The 16,442-nt window shown below is 40.3% G+C and overlaps 1 protein-coding gene across 4 annotated transcripts in view; it reads left to right on the top strand.

The window, feature by feature from the left end:
- The window catches only part of lrfn1 (leucine rich repeat and fibronectin type III domain containing 1), a 240,293-nt gene that overhangs the window by 148,610 nt on the left and 75,241 nt on the right, over positions 1 to 16,442 (top strand). For all 4 annotated transcript variants that reach the window (XR_013294218.1, XM_077566515.1, XM_077566514.1 and 1 more), the window contains one exon: positions 12,776 to 12,835. The gene's annotated coding sequence lies outside the window, so the exon portion shown is untranslated. The remainder of the gene's footprint in view (positions 1 to 12,775; positions 12,836 to 16,442) is intronic.

The following is a 16,442-nucleotide window of genomic DNA, read 5'->3' as shown; positions in this document are numbered from 1 at the left end:
TAATTAGTGACGATTAAACTGAGGGACGAAAAACGACTCTTGTCAGTTCTTAGTCTGTCATACTTTTAAGTTTCTCGTCATTCGGCAGCAAAACGGGCTTCTGTCAGTGGAGGACAGTCCGAATACCTTCCTCTTATTATTATTATTATATCTGTCATAGAATGTCTTGGGTTAAGATACTTGAACATTAAACCAGACAATGTCTCTTATAATCGGCGTCTTTGCATCCCAGTCATGTAATCCTGATCCACTCATAGCTTAAGAAAGAATTGTGTCAAGGCTCGGATGTATTGTGCATCCGTGGTGGCTAATTTGTGATTCTCAGAATTGACAGTGCTCCGTTAAGGACATTAAATCTTTTTCACCACGGGATTATGTGGGAAGCAGTCGAATTTTGCATTGAACGCGTGGCCGGCTGGCACAGTAAGATCCGCTTGTATCCAAGCACGACGTTCTTTCAAAAGATGTCAGCGTTGATGCGAATGGATGGTGACGGACAGGTGGATATTGTTAGCCGTTGTTAGCGTTTGTAAGCCTCCACTGTCACAATGATGACAAAACATGTTAAGACCGTTAGTAAAATGCCATCTGGTGACACAAAATATCATCAAGGGCGGGGATGCCAGGATGGCTTTTATTGTTGGCAACCCAACGCCGCCGCGTTTAAGGGCCCCGCAGATACGAAAGTAAATAACGGCTCATCTCGAGGGCTCGGCAAAGACGACTAGGGTTCAGATGGGACCTGAAAAGTAGATCCGATTTTTCTTTTGGCCTTTTTCAAAGCTTGTCAGCGTGACTAAGCCAAGACCGCAAGTCATGTTCAAGCGCCATTATTGGTAGAGATGAAAACGACCGAAAATGTTTGGCTGTTGTGAAATGTTGAACATGTTGTATTGGCAGCGTTGTGGAAAAAGCGGTTTTCAGGGGGAAAGCCTTTCCTTGCTGTGTCGTGGCAAAAGTCCACTTTGCTCATAGAAGCCATTGAAATTTCATCGCGTCTCATCTCGTGATACTTTACGCCTTTTGGGGAAGTCGATATAATACAGATTTCATGGGACGCTTCACTGATTTAAATCTTTAAACGGATGGAACATGGAAGAGACAAACTCCCATTACCTTTTTTCTCATTCTGAGCATGAATTGAGCAAACAAATGAAAAACAGCCTTCGCTTAATTCAAGTCAGGACTTTTATTCGGTGAGTGAATTTAAAACCTTCGCTGTGCACAAAGCTCCAAGGCCAATCCTTCTCTATTGGATCTGCACAACAATGATTTCAATACATATTGCAGAGCAAAGAAGTAAGTCTTAAAAATATGTTGACATATTTAAAAATAAAAAGCAGGGTTACATCAGGAAGGGCATCTGGCAACAAAATCATGCGAGTGAGTTGCCGTGGCAACCCCTGATGGGACAACTGCACCCTTTGTGACAAACCGGCCCTATATCATCAAACTCCTCCAAATGAACGAACACTTTCCCATTTCACAAACTCCTTCGCAATATGGTATAATCCGAATCTTTTGCCAAAGACAAATATGAATTAAATGAAATATTAGGTTTGCCGTGATACTATATGTATCATGTGTGTATGATAAACGAGTATGATAAATTGTACCCGACCTCTCGGACCACAACTCACCATGTGGATTGATTTGTTCATGAAGTGGAACCCTGCGTACACACCCTGTTCTAAAGCATCAATATTAACATCGCAATTTAACAAAGGTCCTGAAGTTGAATCCGATTATTGTCGTCACAACGCGCCGGAAATGGATGGCCGTTAATTTGAGGGGAGGCGCCGCATGTTTCCGTGCAAAATGTCACATAAACTTGAAATCATAGCGGACTGTGTTAATGAAGGCCTTCCATCATTGTCAGAAATGATATGCATTGTACGCATATGGTCAATTATGCAGAATTTTTTTGGATGTGTACAAAGTTCTACAGTCTACAATCCAACAACACTGCACTCAAAAGTGACATTTTCTCTTTGCTGTGCTATATTTGTTCAGATTATCGGCATCTGTTTGCTCTCCTGGTGCTCCATTAGGCCAATAATCTGTTGCCTTTTCATTCATGAATTGACAACCACCCCCCCCCCCCCCCCCCGGAGAGCTCAGTATTGTTCATTCGGTAATTTTACCGATTTGACATGTCATCATCATTGCTCTCCTTTATTTATTATTATTTTTTTGTGCGAGTGTGTGTGTATTCATTAGTTCACCTAAAACCTATTAAAAAAATCCCATACCGTTCACCTAAACCGAACACTTCCAGCCAGAGTCGTGGGGCCGTCTGGAGACCCGAGGAAGGACCAAAGAAAAGAAAGGAAAGGGAATTGACAATCCCAATCCCGGTTGATGTTTGTCAAACCATCTACTGTATTTAAAAGTATCGTATTAGGGATGTGCTGAGCTCATAAGTCAATAACGATGCTGCTCGTATGGATTAACAAAAGGTCACATGAGCATTTGTTTGCTGCCGCCTCAGAAATTTTTTCATTGCGTTTTAAACGCGTGCAAGCCAAAGAAAATTAAAGAGAAATGAAGTTATAGATAGCGGCTTAAGGCCCGCTGAGTCCTTTATCAATACTGTCCGGTGCAATCGATAGGTCCATTAAGGTAACCTTTAATGGAGTCGGTCCCCCGTGTATGCATGCATTTGTCAGTAAACTAATATCTTCTCCCGCTTGGAGAATGATTAGGGATGCTACATTCAAGCCAAGTCATGGTTCTCACTCAGTGATTACCTACGCCAAGGCTTTACCTAACTCAACCTTGTGGAGTGTTGGGACACAGGCCAGCGATTTAAACTATTAAATAAATGTTGGGCCATTTTCAGGAGTGGATACTACCGCTTGGCCTTGGCAGAGGTCTGCACTTTTTGGCAGCTGTCCACCATTTTGGAAATGCCTATTATTGCAATTTACAGGTCTGAAGTGGAACACTATCAACTTAACTGCCTTTTCCTATGTGGAACCCAACTAAGCCAGTGGTTCTCACACTTTTAACACCAAGTACCACCCAAATAATATTTAGTACTCTAAGCACAAAATATGTTAGCGTAATCGGCCTTGTGTTCATTCAAAAAAAAACAAAAAAACTGTGTTCAGGGGCCCTAAAAAATGGGGGTGTCAACTTTGGTTCTGAGTGTCTAGGGCATTAAGTTCAAAAGTTGTGTAACCGTAAAAAGATTACCCTATAACCTTCTCCAGCTATTAACAAATAACACTCTGCTGGTTATCTTTAAGGTCTCCTGGAAATTAGAAAAGTTATGAACACAACTGTAGTGTTGAGAGTGAGTCTGGCGCTGTTATCGCCTCCTACAGGTCTGGAGTGGAACAGGATCAACGTTGGCATATTACGAATTTACAATTGCGCGTGTCTTTATTAAAAGTAGAACACATTTTTAATTGTCTCAGTTGCCACTAGGCATAGATCTGATATTATAGTTAAGTCTTGAGAAAGGGCTTCACTTTCAACTTTTCTCAACTTGAAAAAACTCCGATAGCCTACCAAAAAAGTACTCATTTGTTTGGTCAACCAATTTGTAGCGTGGCATTGTCACCACTACAGCACTGAAGTATAATTTTCCCTGAGTCATCATATGTTGGCACTTCGGTGCCTTTCATTTTCTACTATTTCCCTTTTTTTTTCTGGAGAGCTCAGTATTGTTCATTCGGTAATTTTACTGATTTGACATGCCATCATCATTGCTCTCCTTTTTTTCTTTCTTTTTTTTTATTATTATTTTTTGTGTGCGTGTGTGCGTGTGTATTCTTTAGTTCACCTAAAACCTATTAAAAAATCCCATACCGTTCACCCATTTTCTGCTATTTCCTATCGTTTTTACCTTTTGATGTGCAGTATAGCGGCTAAGCTAGGTGGTTGAGAAACGGCACAGTTTTACAGATTTGTCAGCTACTGCCACCTTTAGGAATGGAGTGGAACAGTATTCATAGATTTTTTTTTTAAACTTTTTACCATCTCTTACGTAATACACCAGCCACGAATCGCTTCGGGGTGGTCTGTGCCCTGAGTGCCATTTGTTGTGGTTGTTTACGTGGTGCTGGTAAATGTGCTCAGCGTAAAAAATAGACATTATCAGAGGCTTTAGCTCATACTGTGGGGGGAGGTATGATATCATATAAGCAGGAGCAGACAACAACAGTGTGACTCATCATGGACGGAGGAAGTGGCCTCTCACGAGTGTCACATGTCACGGAGCTCACCTCCATTACATTCGGTGCCTGAATTCGGTCATAGGCACATGACTAAGTGGTTTATTTATTTACTGCTTTCTCCTGGTTCACTGACTTGTATTTTATGGACAGAGTTTTGGCAAAGCCTTACTTGAAAATAGCTGCACCACCGCAGCGTTTATTAGAGCGTAGATTATTTGATGTGATTCTCTCGGGCAACTTGTATTATTGCTCACCACGGTCACTGTCTGTGCCGCCTCGTGCCACCCCCCCCCCGCCCACAATGGAGTCCTGACATCCTAGCCGCAGTAAATGCCATATTACAAAGTCGTAAAAAAAAAAAAAAAGAATAATACAAAAAGGCACATATTACTCCTCGTTCTTTTTTACTCCTCCGCACGGACCATTATCTCTGCACAGTGCAGCCCACGTTACCGGCTTCTACTTCACCTCGGGTTGCTGCCTTTGTCTGGAGCGCTCTCATCTGTTGGGGTTTGCTTTGGTCGCCCTGGAGGAATCGGTGATGGCCGGAATGCCAAGTGCGTGGGTGGACTAAGAGAAGCGTATGCTGTCTGTTAGATCACCCTCAGCAGAATTTGCTGCAGAACTCTGGTCTTTATTATTATTTTTTTTATTTTTTTGCAAGCTTACAAAATGGGCTCAACGTGTATGCGAGAGTCGGAGCTGTCAGCAAGGCAGTGGCTTGACGCGTGCGGGTATTTGTCCAAGAGTTCCCCGCCATGGCTGTGCCGCCGCCTTGCTTTGTATTCCGTCCGCAAGTCGTCGCCTCCAAAGAGGATGATTAAACAAGCGGGAAAGAGCGAGCCACGCTTAGACTTCATAGCCTCTTGCCACCAGTCTCATTGCATCCCAGCGGCCTGCGATCAAATATGTGTTGCTTTATTTGTTTTTTTTTACTGAGGGCTTTATAATAGCATTGGGGGTAGTGGACGCAAATGTTGTTTTTTTTCCGTTTTTTTTTTTTTTTTTTTTTTTTTTTTTACTTCTAGCTTTAATGTACTCTAAGAAAAATAGTCTCATTTTTCCTTTTCCAAACTTAAGAGTTGGAAACCAAAAATGTGTCCCAGCATAGTTGCCGGTAAAACTGTCAAGTAGTATCTTGCTTTACTACCAAAACTATGTGTAGGATGTCTGTATACCATTAACTCTTTGACTGCCAGACGTTTTCAGACGGGATGCCGTGGGTGCCAGCCGATTTAAGCATTTTGACTGATCTTTTGACTGATCTTTCAAGGTCCACAGAAAATGATGTGTTTGGACTATGGAAACACACATACTACTAAACGAAACATTGGACTCTCATCTTTCACCAGAAAAAAAAAGTTTGTTTCTACCTTATTCTGTTTTTGAGTAATCAACAATAGAAAATGGTTAGTTTCACCTCTGTTTTGAAACAAACGTCTTTTAACGTCTTTGGCACTCCTCCATAGGATTTTACTAAACGTTATTTAACGTTTTTGGCAGTCAAAGAGTTAGTCAAATTGTCTGGACACACTTTCAAGATCTATTGATTGAGAAACTGCGTCCAAACCTTTGACTGGTAACGTACGATCACTTGACTCTCAGTAAAGCAATGGAACAATTAATCTACCTTGGCTACCTTTGGGCATAGTTTGCCTGTTGGCATCTAATTTGATTGATTGTGCTTTTGAGGGACAGAAATGGTACGCTTGCTGTTGGATCGCAGTCATACAAAGGTTGGAAGTTGTCTAAGGTTGGAGCTGTAAGGAATAACAGCCGGTAGTTGCTTTGTAGCCTTGGAAAAGGTACGCACAGTTGCTCTGTATTCCCAGGGCTTGATTCTATTTCTATTTCTCACCGTGTAGTCTATTGGAAAAAAAATATTGATGATCTTTTCAGGCTTCAGTGCTATTCTTGCCCTTGACTGTTACAGTTTACAATTCTAACAGTTACCTTGGAGTCTTAAGTTGCTATCGTGGATACACTAGTGTAGCTTAGCCTTTCCCAAACGTTTGTGGATTCCGACTGTTTTCATTGGATTCCGGATTGTCGGAGCAATGTGTGGGAAGCCATTTCATTGCCTTGAACTTTTTTTTTTTTTTTTAGCTGAAAAGTTTGGGAGGCCTCGTGTAGAGTGTAGCTTGAGTGACAGAAATTGATTGGTCAGTTGTGGAGGTGTTAGTTACGCTACGAAACCTACCACCAAACACTTGCCTTTGTTGTAGGAGTTCACAATCACTATACTAAAGACATGAATAGACTCCTGCTCCTATTTCTGACAAAACAACACCATTGTACTAAGAGTGGCTTGTCACTTAAGCGGTACCCTTAAAGGTACTGATTTTGTAATCTTAACACTTTTAGTAACACACCTTGCATACTTTTGTTACCTACTGTTTTATCTACATGTGTTTAAGTTCATGTTGGGTTTGGATCTGGGAAAATATTGCGCAACCTTGATGCGCTTTAGTGTAGATTCTACTTTGCCGGATAAAAACAAACTCTTCTTACACATGTCTTCTGATGCTATAAACTTAAAAGTACACATTTTTTGCTTTTAACTCTTTGACTGCCAAAAACGTTAAATAACGTTTAGTAAAATCCTATGGAGGAGTGCCAAAGACGTTAAAAGACGTTTGTTTCAAAACAGAGGTGAAACTAACTATTTTCTATTGTTGATTACTGAAAAACGGAAAAAGGTAGAAACAAACTTTTTTTTCTGATGAAAGATGAGAGTCCAATCTTTCATTTGGTAGTATGTGTGTTTCCATAGTCCAAACACATAATTTTCTATGGACCTTGAAAGATCAGTCAAAATGCTTAAAATCGGCTGGCACCCACGGCATCCCTTTTCTGAAAACGTCTGGCAGTCAAAGAGTTAAGGTCTTAGTCGTTTGTCACTAGTGTGATACAAGTGAAATGTGCTGCTTTTATATTCTTAACACTTCAGTCGTAGCCTCAAACTTGGTTCTTGAGCAGAAATTTTTTGGCAACCTACTTTGAATCTTTGTGCAGTTTTTCACTCATGACTGCCACCTCTGGTCCAAAGCATAACTGCAGCTTGCGTCAGGCTCGTTCATGGTGCGCGTGCGAGTACGTGCTTAATCTTAAAGCAACAGCCACAGTTGACAAACGAAGACATGACTTCAAATGAGGTCAGAAAAACTGCGCCCCTACCCTGGCCCAAAAAACTGTGGGGAGGGTGCAGGGTCTGCACACTCAACTATAAAGGGAAGATAAAAGCTGATAGAGTAAAACAGTCAGGGCTCTTTGTACTCATCTGGGCGTTGGTGGAGCATGCATGATGTACAAAAAGCTTTAACATTACCTTTTTAAACATCGCAATGCATCTTTAATGTACAGGATTTGAGTAGATACGGATGCAGTACCATTAAACCATATCGCCAAACTGCCTTTGTGTACACTCTAAAAACTGTTGGGTAAAAAAATAACCCAACTATGGGTCAAAAATGGACCGATCCTCTACTTGGGTCGATTTGACCCAACTTGGAGTCAGGAAATGAAATTGGGTCATTTGTATAAAACAACCCAGAAAGTTAGGTCAAATTGACCCATGAGGTGGTTAGGTCCATTTTTGATCCATAATTGGGTTATTTTTGACCCAACTATTTTTAAAGTGTACTTTAGTGTAAAGTCTACTTTAGATGACATATATGGTTTGTTAGTCGTTTTATAAATTTGACACATTTTACACACGCCAGTAACTGACCTTGAGGGACACAAATTGATCAGGACTGTCTTTATTTCTGACATTATTTGCAATGATATGTAGTAGTTCCACCAAAACTTGCCCAGTAATAAGTCCTTTGGTGAACTTAACTGCTGAGCTAACTTGCTGCAGAAGCTTCTTTCCCACTTTTCACTGGCAATTCTAGAGGGTATTTTCCTCTTCGGGGTGATAAGGATTTTAGGCATCCCAGACCTCGCGTTAGAAGATAAATACAGACGGTCTGTTTAATGCTCACGTGCAGAACGCTGCATTTTGTCGCCGCGCCGAGAGACATCACGGAAAAAAGCTCAGGGCCCTCCGAGCGCCGGCCCACTGCTGTGAAGCGCCGGACAAATGTGCTGTTTGTCCTTGACGGCGGCTGCGGATGAGAAGCGCGGCAATACACACAAAGCAAACAGCCACCCTGACAGCTGCAGTTGGGAGGTTCTAATGAGTCATCAATCATGTCATCGGTCTTCTGTTGGGTGGGCAGGCCGTGGATGGGGCAATATACTGTGTTTATAGCCGACCTAAGTCTGCCCTGACCTAACTAAGCCTGCATTCAAAACTAATCCACTACTAGCATAACATTTGATTGTTTGTGTCAAGTACAATACATTTTACTGCGTGATCTGCTGTTGTTATTAATGGAAACATAAATTACAAAGAGTACAATATCTACTGTATTTCCTTGTGCCTGAAATGGCAGCGAAACATGGACATTTGAATCAGTTAATTAAAAAAAAATTCTTTCAAACATATTTATGATATTTCGTATTTAAATTTATAAGTGTTTCTTTTTTCAAATCAATTTTAACATTACAGTGTGCTAAAGGAAACTGTTCTTGACTTAAGTTGTGAGGTCAGCTGTTGCTAGAAAACAAATTAAGTTTTGAATGACCGATGTTTTTAACGAACATATTTGGCCGCTGTATACTTTAAAAAATGACATCACAAACTAATTGATTTTTGCGATCTTCAAATTTTGGGTAATTAATACATCTTAGTTATCATCTAGCCTTGCAAGTAGGGATGTGCGAGTACCGATACAAGGTATCGGCGCCCGGCAAATACCTGGCCTTATTTCAAGGTATCGGTATTCATGAGGGTGGCTTTACGATCAGGAAGTAGGAATAGGAAGAATATAAAATTGCCATTAATTTTACGCTATTTTAAGGGAAAAAAAAGCAATATTAGGATGTATAGGGCTTTAAATTATCAGTCATTATTTTCAAGAGTAGTAGTAGTATCGATACTTGGTATCGGTGAATTGAGTACTCGTACTGATATCAGTCTGATAAAAGTACTATTCAACATCCTTAAATATAATCAGTATTTTTTTGTGTACATTCAATTTGTGTAGTTTTATGAAAAAGTATAAAAACATTTATATCGTCGCTGCTATGTGAAAAACTCTTATGTCCATTTATTTTTTATTTTTTACGTTTTTGGGATGTCTGCATTCAGTTTCATCCCAAAAACATAAATATATATATATATAAAAAAACAAAAAAACAAACTTGATGTGTTTTTCACATAGCATATATAACGATATATCAAATTGTCGTCTGTGACTCCGCACGAGGATCAAGAGGCCTCGAAAGCGACACTTTTTTCGAAGCGAGGGAGACAGGCATCATGATTAAACGGAAGAATCGACATTCCGCCGAGGCCCTTCGCCGCCTTTGCGGAGTCACGTGCCTTGCGTGTGCACGTTGACCCGTGTTTGATGCGCGCATGTGCGCGTTTGACGAGCAGACGAAGGAGCTGTTAGCATGCAGTCACACTCTGGAAGATTACAGCCCAGTAGTCTCCCTGTGTGGATTGCGTACGTGTATTAATCAATTCCTTTTCGCGCGGCATGCCTCAAAGAACATAGGATGGACACGACGGCGAGAAAGCGCCATACGTGAAATTGTCATCCTCGGCTCACACCTCGTCGGCGGGAGAAGGGGGGGGAGGTGGCGATTGGTTGCTTACGTGGTGACATGCTGAATAAAGGTGTTCGTCTTAAAATGTTTAGAGACAGAGAGAGAGAGAGGAAAGGTTTGAGGAGATGTTCCATGTTTGTGATCAGCACACGAGAAAAAGAGCCGCACTCTTTTGTTCCGGATAAACTTGTTTACACCCCCAGTTTGACTTTCTTGATTGAACCGAATTGCAGGGAGCCATTAAGTCATTGTTCAAGACTGCTGCTTTTGCAATTGGGCTCGATAGAAAACAAAATTACAGCTATTCTTATTCCTGAAGGAGCAAAATACGTGTTCTTCCTGTCCACTTAACTAAGATGCATCCGTGTGTCTACATTTAGGGAACGTGATGAGAAAAAAAAAGACTTGGACTGTAAATGGAATACATTTGTCTGTATAGAGAGTGGAGTAGCAACTTAAATAAGATGCACGGTGCGCGTTAATACCGTTGTGACCCAGCTGTACAATAACTCCAAAATATCTCATTCAGATAAAGGCGGCGTGAACAAATCCACTCGCTCTCCAGCCGGTGGATGAGCACAAATCACTGAAGTGAGCCACTTCTATCAACTTTGCTGATTTTTCTTCGTGCCAAAGTGTTGCAAAGTAGGCCACAGAGTTGAGTTAGTTCCCCCGGAGAATAACAGATAGTGTTTTGTCTGTTTTTCCCCCCCCCTCTAATTTCCACGCGTTGAATTGACCTCAAAGTACTTTTTTAAAAACTTATGAATAAGCAAAGTGGCCTAATATACACAAAAAGAGCCCCTTACTTTTAATCCGTCATCTTATCTGAGACATTAGGGTTTAGCGGTGCGGCAAAAGAAGGCAGTTTGGTACCTCTCTGTGAACAACTGATAAGTTGGCATTTAGGGCAAATGTGCACAAAAAAGTGTCAATTCAGCAGTAAAATCTCAGCTCGTTTACCATCAGCATGCCTGCTTCACAGTGCAGAGGTTCTAGGTTCCAATCTCAGCTCAGGTCTTCCATGTGGTTTACTCCGGGTACCTTAGCTTCCTGCCACAGGTCTAGAGCGAAGTGCTAACTGTGCGTGTGTGGCGTTTTCTGTCTTTTGCTATCTTTGTATATGGCTGCAATTAGAAATGGGTGTTGTGGGAGTGAACACGGCCAACCAAAAATGGACTCAAAAGTCCATGCAGGATGTCACATTATCAATGGATTGATTTCTACAATAATTCAGAGGGATTGTACTAAAATCACATTTCAGAACCTGCAGCACAAGTTAGACCTGGTTTCATCTGGTTTAAAGCTTGGTCTACTTTCTGTCACGAAATTCTCAGGTGCGCCGGGGAGGTGTAATAGAAATATATCTTAATATATATAATAATAAGGTATTACACTATCGGTACATTTTATTGGTGAAATGATTACACTATTGGGTTTTAGTGCAAATTTTATGACATTTTCAGAAAATTATTACATAATAGGGTGCTACAATGGAGCCTTAAATTCCTATGAGAATAACACTGAATGCCAAAACCGAATGAAAAGTGCTCCTTTTAAACACCTGAGTTGGGATAAACAGGCCAAACTTGAATGAAATTTTCATTCGCAGTTTCTGGATTCGGATCTTCGTCGATCCAATCCGAAGTCATGTTAACGGCGCGCATGCCGTCTTGATCAAATTAAATAGTAGATAAGTAAATTTGCAGTGATGTCGTTTTACGTACCTGAAAATGGTGACTTCCAACCGGAGGTGCTCTGCAACGGGAGAGCTTATCAAACTGTCGCTTTAATAAAAACAGGGATGTGATTTTTCCGCTAATTCGCGGAATTCCGTTTTTTTTTTATCCCCCCCCCCAAAAAAAAAAAAAAAAAATTCAGATTTTTTTATTTTTATTTTTTTTAGTAGTTCATTGTGTATGCACATGACTCCGACAGATAACATCTTCTGCTATAACAAAGACATTTGTGGTATGCTCTAATATGAGTTACTTTTCATTTGGTCATGATACAATTATTTGTTCATGAAATTTGAACTCTTCAACATTATTTATGTGTTAACTTAGTAATCACATTAGTTAGATATGATGATATTCTCAGTGATAGTTTTTTAAAAGCAAAGGCAGTCCAATGTTTTTGAATGTGACTGATTTTGAGTTGACTAAAACTGCCATTTTATATGGGATAGTTCAATATACATTGAAAATTTATGCTGTTGTTTTGTCTATTTCTTTGTCATGTGAGTGCATTGAAAGTACTTAAAAACACGGCCCCCAGACCCCCGGCTAAATTTTCAGATAATTTCACTTTGGTCAAATCACATCCCTCTAAAAAAAAGTAAAAACAATCGCAACTACTGTCTTCAATTTAGCCGACTTGATAAATCATTTGATGTTTACATAGATCAGCTGTTGTGATGCAGTGGCACATGTAAATGCCACATGTTTTTTTTTTTTCCTTTTTTACCCCCATGCTGAGTGTCAGAAACAAGGTCATGCCAATTACACTTAATGACCTGTGATAACTTCCCGTGTGGGGGCATGTATGCACCTGTCGCCACGGAAACGGTCAAATGCACAAATATGCCCCGACCATTCAGCCCATGATTCAAACGCGCTTCAGTACATGAAGCCTTATATAGAAACCGTTTTGTAAGCTCTAATGAAATACGTTAGAGAAGGTCGATATAAATGACTATGTTGGCTCTGCGTCAACATAAAGCTGGCAATCATCTATAAAAGAGGTAGGCATGTAAAATAATGACCGTTCCGCACTTCCTATCACGCTGTAAAGATAAAAAAAATATAAAGCTGCAGTCGTGGCTCATGACGTTGCTGTAAACGACATGATTGGTGACTCTATTAAAAGTGTTTTTGCTGATGTTATTTTTGCCACGTACGCTAAACCGTGATCTCCTCTTTCTTCTCCAGACGCAGGCCGCTTTCAAGTAAAGCCTCGCGACGAGCAACCCGGAGCGGCGCGACAGTCGGGTGAGTTCTTAAATTGAAACCACGGGGGGGGGGGGAGGGAAAAAAAATCCAAACCACAATTTCAATCTCATTTCAATAATACGCTGACACGCATAAGCTGTTGGGTTGCCGAGGAGCAGAGGGTAAGACACGACAGGATCGTGCATACTTGATGTCTTTGAAGCGTCTTTCACGTCCTCGCTTGCGTATTCAGAACATCTTTATGTCACTGTGAGGTTCATGTTTTGAATTTTCATTATTGTTTTGTTTTGTAAATTCTGTTCGTTTCAATTTTTCTTCCGACTGGGGCTCATTTTGTTGAATGGTATGTTTCTTCTTCTTCCTTGGAATTCGCACCAAAATGTCAGACTTCCTCTTCAGTTCCGAGAAGGGGTCTTTGAAAAAATTTTCTCCGCCCTGTAATTGTAGACGTGCGCAAAATTCCATGTTGATCAACACAACGGATGTTAGGAGGCAAATCATCATTCGTCATCATTTGATGGTATAGTCCAACAAGCTTGGCAATTTAGAGTTGGCCATCTGTCTAGGATACCTGCTTCCCATTGGGGTTCATTCAGATGAATTCATTTTTTCATGTGTCTTGATACAATAGACACGTCCGCCCAATTTTGTTTTGATCGTTAAAACTGATGTCGTGGGCAGATTTGGTCAAATTTACCAGGGGACGCAACCATGGAGAGTCGTGATCGGTGCCACTCAAATACTACATAAATGTTCACAATGATGCACACGCTTACAAATATTGGTGGGCAAGAGACCCAAGGATGTTGAATCTTGGTCAAGCCCATGTTTTGTCATTTCTCATGACGACCCCACACATTGAAGACTGCAAAACATTTCATCTGGTTTACCTCACCCCTATAGAGGACCAAAATTAAATAACTAAATAAAAGTGAAAATAAAAACGGATGTAAAATTTTAATTTAAAAAAATAAGTAGAAACTGAAATAAAAATAACAAATATACACACACACACAAATAAATAAATTAAAGTTAGTTAAAAATAAATACAAACATTAAAAAACTAGATTCAAATAAATAAATGTGGAAATAAATACAAAATAAATATATAATTATAATTAAATGTCAATCAATAAATAAAAGGCTCTGCTCGCATTTATTTATTTCATGCTGCAGACTCAACATGAAATGCGTCATGAAATGTTATTCAAATGAGGGGTCGGTCCCCAAAAATCTGTTGTTTCTTACAAACCAACTCAAGGTTGGCTCAATTTGACATGAAATGGGGTTAGTCCCATTTTTTTATTATTTTTTATCCAGCAGTTTTAAGGGTGTATTGGGGGTGGGTACCCGATTTATCGCTAGCTTTAACTCATCAGGATCAAAATCTTAATCCTCAACCCAATGCTCTGGGTATAAATAGCAGGAGCCCTATAGAAAATGTCTGGCTTTAAAATCTCCATGTTCATTTATAGACACACAAAAACACATGTACATGTCGACGACCACACTTTGCCACATCTTGTGCGGGCCGGCGCTTCCACTCTAGCTGGAATGGTGCAAAAACAGCGTCTCATTCGCTTCCTCTCAGCCAAATTCATATCCAAGCCGCCATGTTTTCTCTCACGCACGCACACACGCACGCACTCAGTGTGACACTGATAGCTTTGGGCTCACATGAGCCGAGCTCGAATGGCCTGTCGGGCTGTGCAAGTGGGAGTGGGCTCCATTATCAGAGCGGCTGCTCCGCCACCCGGCAGTCGGGCCGGCCTCCTCCTCCTCCTCCCTCGTCCTCCTATTGCTGCGACAGATTTAATTTCTTGTCCCAACAGGGCAAAGCTCCCTCTGAGGAGCGATGGCTGTGCTGTGAACACAGATGGAGGATTCAGATGAGAGATGCTTTTGATAAACTTGTGAATGTCAGCAGATGAAACCTGATTGCCTGCTTTTGAATGATTATTTTCTCCCCTTGGAATACTACGTATGAATCCACAGCTGAGGCGCTAGTAAAAGAAGCTATCAAACCTAGTGCAAACGACGGCGCGCTCTAATGCCACTCAAAAGTGTGTACACTGCAAACCCTCAGAGGGCAAAATCTTTCTGTAGCAAGAAAAATAGCTTCTGTTACTTTGCGTTTCATCATGTTTTCTTGCTTTTTGCACAAACATCTTCAAGACTAGCGCCACGCGACACTTATAGGAGACGTTTCATGAATATTTTGTCACAATTTGAAACAATTCCCACCTGTTTTAATAAAACATGTCTGTGACATGCTTTCGTTGAAGTAGTCCCTACAGGTCCTCGCTCTTTTGTATACATGCTAGCACCTCCCACCAGAAATTCCATTGAGGCAGCAGAAGGTAGAAATGTTTTGGGGTAATGAGGAGACGTCTCACAAAATGGATGTGTTGCTCAACCCTCACACCTCCATGCATGTTTAAAGGGGAAGTCAACCCAAAAACAATTTCTTGGCAGTATGTTCTATGCAGCCCCACTAGACAAAATATGGTATTCTGGTTAATTTTGCATTAATGGAATATGACTTAAGCAGCAAAATCCAGTAGTTTTTATCAGTATTAGAAGGCGGCCATTTTGCCTCTTGCTGTCGAGTGAAAATTACATCAAAGTTGCTCAGGTCTCAAGTATACAACGGTGTATTAGAGCCACGTATAAATATATATTTTTTAGAAGGCAGGGGCAATATTCAGAGAAAAAAACTCGCAGATTTGTCACTTTATAAAATGGGCGAATTTGCGAGTTTATTAAGTGGCAAATTTGCGAATTTATAAAGTGGCAAATTTGCGAGTTTATTAAGTGGCAAATTTGCGAATTTATAAAGTGTCAAATTTGCGAGTTTATTAAGTAGCAAATTTGCGTATTTATAAAGTGGCAAATTTGCGAGTTTATTAAGTGGCAAATTTGCGAATTTATAAAGTGGCAAATTTGCGAATTTATAAAGTGGCAAATTTGCGAGTTTATTAAGTAGCAAATTTGCGAATTTATAAAGTGGCAAATTTGCGAGTTTATTAAGTGGCAAATTTGCGAATTTATAAAGTGGCAAATTTGCGAGTTTATTAAGTAGCAAATTTGCAAGTTTATAAAGTAGCAGATTTGCAAGAGAAAAAAATCTGTTACTTACGAGAAATAGACGTAGCGTACTACTCAGATGTTTGTGCCAATACTTTTCGGTCGGGTTTTCAAATAAGGAGATAGTAATGGCTCTAACCATATCATGTTAAGCATTCACACTTTGAAGAGTTGGGTACTGCCAGCGACAAAGACGCCTCGCTTTGCGTCCACACCCTGAAGATCAAGCATTTAAGTTAATTTGTTAACATAAATATTTATTTGTACATTTATGTTTCCAGAATTATTATTTACACATTCATACATTTTGGTATTTTTTTGTACAAGTAGCTAAATTCATGTGTCGAATCTGCTGCTCTCCATCATTCACTTGCATTTGCCTAAAGTATGCTAGCTTCTGATTGGTTAGTGTTGATCAGCTGATAGGGGATCAGGAAGTGTTGTCGTTCTAGCTGCCGTGTATGACGAGTAAAGTTTACATTAAGATTGAATCCGTCTCCATCCTGCCTTTTCATTTTATATAGTGTCCCATTAACCACCAATGAATACTCACATTAGA

Source organism: Vanacampus margaritifer, chromosome 5 (assembly GCF_051991255.1).
Source record: "Vanacampus margaritifer isolate UIUO_Vmar chromosome 5, RoL_Vmar_1.0, whole genome shotgun sequence".
NCBI classification, from domain to species: Eukaryota; Metazoa; Chordata; class Actinopteri; order Syngnathiformes; family Syngnathidae; genus Vanacampus; species Vanacampus margaritifer.
Note: the sequence above shows the minus strand (reverse complement) of the source record. Positions and strands in the feature narration are given on the sequence as shown.